A 6,669-nucleotide genomic window follows, 5' to 3' on the forward strand; every position below is an offset into this window, starting at 1 on the left:
AGCGAGGGGCAGGCGGCCGGCCAGGGACGCTCAGAGACCGAGGAGGTTGTGCACAGAGGACCTACCTGTGACTGCTCGTCCGTAAGGTCACATTCATGTCTCCTGGCACGGGCGCCGCTTGCTCCATTGTTTGGTCTTTTTCTGTGTCGTTATGTCCCTGGATGTCCCTTTGCTAACAATCCGCATGTCCCATCAGCTTGTGGACATGAGTCTGCTGCTTGTGCAATGGGAACAGAGCACAGCATAAACTTCCTGTAAAAAAAAACAGACTAAACGCCCATTTAGACATCACAGATGTGGCTGCATGACTTTGGAAATCATTCAAATATGTAAGGTGTGGTTTCCTTACATCAGGGTCATTTGTTGGAAATCCCGTGACGGCGGACATGCTGGGTTGCTTTCTTCTCATGGATTACATACTCTGCTGCTACACTGTCCAGGAAGCAGTCACTGGCTCCGTGGGGCTACTGAACTCTAAATACAGCTGGAACCACGACAAGCAGAATTTTCATTGTATTTCACTTTAATTATTTCAGTTTCAAGTTCGGCAGCCATGCCTGACTCCGGCCATCATTGCAGCCAGCACAGATCTCTGTGTGTTCCTGCAGCATTTCCTCAAAGACTGGGCTAACGTCTAGGACCGGCTTCGAAACTAAACGTGAAGGTAAATTATAGGAACGCTTCAATGTTCCCTGGGAGATTGCTTCTTACTTTGATTAAAGGAGAAGGTGTGATGTAAGTACCTGTCTTCCCACGAATATATGCTGCCCGTACAATGAATCATTCTTCTTGTCTCTAGATAATTTTTTTTTTCTTTTGGCTTAGTTTAGTGTGAACCTCATTTAGGAGGGTACGAAGAAAGACAGAGGGCAAATGCTTTGCCTTCAGGATGTAAGCTAAGTCTTGTGGGAAATTACACGCAAATCTATGTAAATATCCACATTCACATCAATGTCATGACATGAGCAGAAAAATGATAAAGCAGAAAATGCAAAATAAGGCAAATATGAAATCAGATAAGCCAGTGATGGCATTCGAAACATAATGATCATTGCAAAGCTATAATATCGGGGTTCAGGAAAGTTATGCACACCACGGCTCCTGATAACTTTGCGTGTAGCAGGTCAGCCTCCCGGAATGTTTCCGACCTGGACCCTGCACGAGCCTGTGGATTTTATCACCCAATGGGAAATCGTGTCGTAGTGACCACTGGACATACAATTTGTGTCAGCATCCTCCAGTCAGGACAGGTGCAGTGGACTCAAAGTTTTGGGATTGAAGTTACCTATTGATGTTTGTAATGTTCAAAAATGGAGATGAGACCAAGCAGAATGGATTCGAAGCATGTGTTTGAACCATTTTACTGCTGCGGTGGTATTTTAGTGTGGTGGGGGGCATCTGGAATGTCTGCTATTCACTGAAATATTTTTATATACAATAGTTGTGAAATGTATTTCAGAACATGTTTTAGCAGTGTTTCCCCCAAATTTTAATGAGCACAGTTTTGCTGTATTGATTTCAATTATATAAAGGAACAGCCCCAGGTACTATTTGGGTGTCAGGAGGGATAAGGAGACTAACAGGAGATAGGGAACCCCTTCTCTGCATAAACCCTAAGATTGCACGTTGTCAACACTGGTCCTTTGCCACGGGGCCGGGGGGATGATTCTAATGAGTGTGAGGGCTACATGTTTATGTTTAAAGCTGTCATACGTTGAACACTTTGTAATATCGTGCAGTCCTTAATGAGATTTTTAAAAAATCTTCTTATCCTCTGTTGACTGGCTACTAAGCTTGATGAGTTTCACCCAGTTATGTCCAACCAGTTACTATCACGCAGGCGAATAAACTGCTTACATTCAGTAGCTTCCCCCTGTGGAGACTTAGAGAAGACACAGTCTCCATCGGAAAGCCATGGGTGGCCACGTTGCGTTACGGCACGGCTGTCCAGCGCCTTAGGGTGAAATGGGTTACCTGCATCCCCGGGAGCTCCCGAGCACTGGGTGGGCCTGCTGAAGCTGGGAGTGGGGCTCGGGTTTGTGAATCCACAGTTCCCAGAAGAAGTGGCTCGTCGGAAGCTCCTTTCCTCACGAGACATCCACAAGTGTTTGGTTTCTCTTGTGTTGAGAACCTCTTGCCACTGGCAAGTCTTCACTGGGGAAGAAAGCAGTTGGCCTTGGACAAACATCGGCGTCCTTCTCTCTCTGTGCCCCACCCTTCTTTATGCGAAGTGAAATGAGGCATTTCCTCAATACCCTTGGATTCGCCTTTGTGTCTTATCACCAGTCCCACTTTCCCTCCATTTTTAGAAGGAGTCCATTCTTATGACTTTGGTGTGTATCCTTTCTGGCCATTTACAAAGCATTTCACATACATCAATTTCTCCGTGAAAAATGTTTGGTGAGTTTGTGTTTGATTGTTTTGCTGACGGGACAGTAGTCACAAGGGTGCCTCTCAGAACCCCTCTCACAGGGACAGCCCCAGAGGCTGCACTTGGAAGGCCACTGTGGCTCCTGCTGGGGGACACAGCCTGCTCCCCACCAGTGACTGAGTGCTGAGGGGACCCAAGGCAGACCAGGTCTCTGACACAGGTAGCTGACTGGCTCAAGGGCTGCCTGTGGGTTTGGTGATCCTCAGACCTGGACGGTGTGGGTCTCTTCCCTCTGTCACTCAATGACAGGCTAGCATTAGTGATGGCCCGCCCCATTTCCCCTGCCTCTTCTCTATTCTCTTCACATGGGCATGTCCCCTAATAAAATCCTGAAATGTTTTCTCTTCTCTTGGTGACTCAGACTAACAGTTAGTCTCCCCCTATGTAAATCCTGCCTCACTACGTTTTGCTCTCTACTCATTATCACAGAGCTCAATTTCATTCCTTTCTACTGACCTGTAGGATTCAGTCTTGTGGATACATCGCATCATAGTTATGTGTTCCCTTGCTGGTGGGCACTTACGTGGTTTCCTTTTTCTTGCTATTATAAAATATGGTCTAGTTAACACCCTGGTACAGGTTACACTGGGAAAGAGTCATTCTAATGTATAAACCTTGGCTTGAAATTATTGGATTATGGTGTGTCCACATTACCCATTTTCCTATGTACAACCATATTTCTATATAAGAAAATGAATATGAATCAATGTATATTTCCACCAATAGAGAATAAGAGCCCCTGTTTCTTCTTATTCTTGTCATCACTTAATATTGTGAGATTGTTTTATATTCTGATGTTCTCATCAATGTTTTTATATACATTTCTTTGACTCTAATGAGGCTGACCATTTTCTTTTATATTGTTTGGAACCTTTTCAGTTCTTATCATGTCCATATATTGTGTTGTTTATAAAGGCAGTTTTGAATTGGAGAAACTATGGATTTAATGGTAATCTGGTTCAATCTGCAATGCAAGATAGAATTCTTTTCTATAACCACAGGAGGACCATCTATTTAAATACTTCCAATTAAATAATTTTTACTTGCACCCTGTGCATATCTTTTAATATTGAAGAGTTCTTAGCTCTAATAAATAGTCCTGTGAAAGGTTTCTATTTAGCAATCCTTGATGTTCAAAGACCTTATATTCATATTCACAATCACAGGCTGGTAAGCTTTTCCAGGCAATTTGTTTTCTCCTTACAGTCTACATATATATTTTAGTGGCTTTCAATTTATATATTTAATATTTCTGTTCTATACTTGATGCCACCAAAGCCTCATGTTTAGGAAATTTTCATTTGTTCAAAAGCAGGATTGCTGTAGATATGGCTTTCTCCATTCTTATTATATCTTAGTTAATTTTGTTATAACTTCCAAAGACTATACTAAAAAAAATAAATTATTTGGTGCTTAGTTACAACCAGACCACACACATGCCTACGTTGGTGTGTTGGTTGGGAAACTTTGAGGTATTATAACAAAGCTCGCTGGAGCCTGTTTAAAGAAAATGGGGGAAATATAAGATTGGTTTCAGGTTACATAAACATGTGTAATGATAGGATTGCTTCAGAACGTTGGAATGAACTGAAATAGAGGATGCAGTAGTGAAAAGACACTCATTCTGTCTTCCATATCTGATCTTTTTCTTGTTTCCTCTGTATTTTTGATTCCAGGTATCACACTGGCTTTCTCTATTTCCCAGGTCACATGTTGGAAATACAGTTTCTGTGACATCCTAACTTTTCCTGTTGCTGGCCTCCCACCTGGAAATCAACTGGATTGACTCTTTCCACTTCCAGGGAAGAAATTTCATGAGCTCATTGGGTTAGCTGCCCACTCCAGGTCCACAGACCATGTCCAGTAGGGTAGAGGCTCAACATGGCTGCTTCAGCTGTGCCAACGTGATTTGCAGGGTGCAAGACACAGAGACTAGACTGGGAGCTGTTTTTAGACATAAGATTGGGCTTAATAATCACTAGAATAGGTGCTTACCACAGATGGTGAATGTTGGGTAACATTTTATTAAACACCTATTTTGCATTCAGCATTGGGCTTGACTTCTGGGTCAGAGGACGGAAATTCGAGGCTATTTATACTTCTTGCCGTAGAAATGAAAATGTCATTATGTAGTATCTGTTATATGGCAGGCAATACTGCCGACTACGTTTTGTCTCATTTAATACAACAAATCTACAGGTTGGCATGGTCAGTGAACCTCTCAGGTCCTTCAAGAGAACCAGTGGCCAGGGGCATTGTTGATTGACAGCTTCTAGCGGCCACCTCCTTGAATTTGTCCCTGTGTTCACACCAGGCCTTTTCCTGGGCTGCTTGTCCCTAGCCAAGTACTCAGCCCAGTGGGTCAACAGAACAGGGTCAGCGCTGCCCTCTGAGGATGTTCCAGTGATCACGTTCGGCTTGGGAGTTCTCTACCAGCCGGAAGACTTTTTTGAGAACTGTGCTGTGGTGTACGGCGCGTCAGACGCACCCCGTTTCTCCTCTCACAGGTGCCGGACGCCTGCTTCCCACTTCCCTCCACCGCCTTCTTCCTTCACAAGCCTTTCCCCCCAACAAACCCCTTGCATATCTAGCCCATCTTGGTGTCTGTTTCTTAGAGGACCTGAGCAGACACCTCCATTGCCTTTTTACAGATTAGAAAACCAATTCATAGAGAGGCTGGATATGTTTCCCAAGGTCACATACATACTGCTAGTAAAAGGAAAGTTCCAGAATCAAACATAAATCTCTCTGACATGAATGCTCATATTCTTCCCATGACATAATATGCTTTCCACTGTAGATGGCAAGTTTTATGAGAACGTGCTCATTAACTTGTGAGATTTTTAGAATAATGTGTTATGTCAAAAAGCAATGGTAGCTGTTACTCTTCTTATTTTTGCCTTTGTTCATGTATTGTGAGAAACTTGGACAGCAACTCAGCATAGCACCTAGAAAAGCTGTGTGGCAGGTCGTGAAGATGGCCAGGTAGCCCTCGTCACCTGCCTCCACACCCTGGCAATGTGACACTGCACATCTTCGCATTGAGAAGTGGAGAGCATTTCCGAGCCCGTGAACGGAAGTGGAGCTGGCGACCCTGGACAGTGAGCACGTATGGGGATACTACCCATGTGAGCCCACAGAGGGCGGACTCAGAGAGCTAGGTGCTAAATAGACGGTGTTGCTTTTGAGCCAGTGGATGTTGGGTGGCTCATTATGTGGCGACATACCGCTGCTGTCCGGCCATAGCTGCAGAGAGAACGTATTTGCAGTGGGCACTCTCGGTGGTCTAGCCAATTAGCCCTTCCCTCTTTTTGTTATCATCACACTAATGGTCTTGAGGAATTTGGCACAGTATAAGCTCATAAGCCTCTCCCCAGTGCCAGCTGGGTAAATGCTGATTAGGATAAGCCAATCACAGTGATGTCATTTATTTTGCTGGTGAATAGGCAGCGGAGATAACGCCTACAAAGTCATCTGGGAATTCTCCTGGAGGGACTTTTCTGGATACAAAGCAGAAACATGCCACATCTGGGATATTGTTGTTTGATGACGTGATGTGTGCAGCTCTGGCAAACGACCTTCAAGCTGCAAGTTGAAAGTCAAGAGAAGCTGATGTGGATAACATCTCTCATGGTGCGTTGTTGAGCCCCCAAATTAAACAACCCTCGAACTGCCTACTCAAGACATCCTGTTATGTGAAATACTGAATTCCCTACTGCTTAAGACTTGTAAGTGAGATTTTTCTGTAATTTGTAGTTCATGGCATCCTATTTGATAAAGTGGTTACATTTAAGGGTCTTAAAAATGCAGTATAAACTTTTGAAATGAACACATGAATATTCATGCCAGGAGATGAAGCCCAACCACTAATAAACTTCCCTTTTTCAGACTTTCTATTCCCTTCTCTCCTCCTCTTCTCCAAACCTACACGGAGATTTATAAAAATACTCAGCAAGAAAAGCAACACTGGTTTCATGCCAGGATAATGCTCTCCAATTTTCCCAAGTATTGCTGTATATTTCCATTTTAAAAACACACTGATTCCTTTAAAATGAATTTGTATAAACTGGCATTTCATATGCCACACAATCAAATTACTAGAAAAGAGCCTGGCAAAATGCATTTAATCTTTGAGGAGATGATCTGAACCCTTCAGAGAAGGTCAGAAACCATGGGCCAAAAAGACCATTTTCAAAATTGCTCCTGGGATTAACTGCGTAGGTAGGGAAATGCAATGT

General features: G+C 43.5%; 1 long non-coding RNA gene across 1 annotated transcript in view; it reads left to right on the top strand.

The window, feature by feature from the left end:
* The first annotated feature begins 387 nt into the window (after nucleotides 1-387).
* LOC109389720 (uncharacterized) overlaps nucleotides 388-6,669 on the top strand; it is a 35,760-nt gene continuing 29,478 nt past the window's right edge. The window contains exons 1-2 of the long non-coding RNA XR_002125450.1: nucleotides 388-664; nucleotides 4,108-6,159. This is a non-coding gene — a long non-coding RNA (uncharacterized LOC109389720). The remainder of the gene's footprint in view (nucleotides 665-4,107; nucleotides 6,160-6,669) is intronic.

The sequence above is a fragment of the Hipposideros armiger genome, unplaced genomic scaffold, assembly GCF_001890085.2.
Source record: "Hipposideros armiger isolate ML-2016 unplaced genomic scaffold, ASM189008v1 scaffold_241, whole genome shotgun sequence".
In the NCBI taxonomy this organism is placed as follows: domain Eukaryota; kingdom Metazoa; phylum Chordata; class Mammalia; order Chiroptera; family Hipposideridae; genus Hipposideros; species Hipposideros armiger.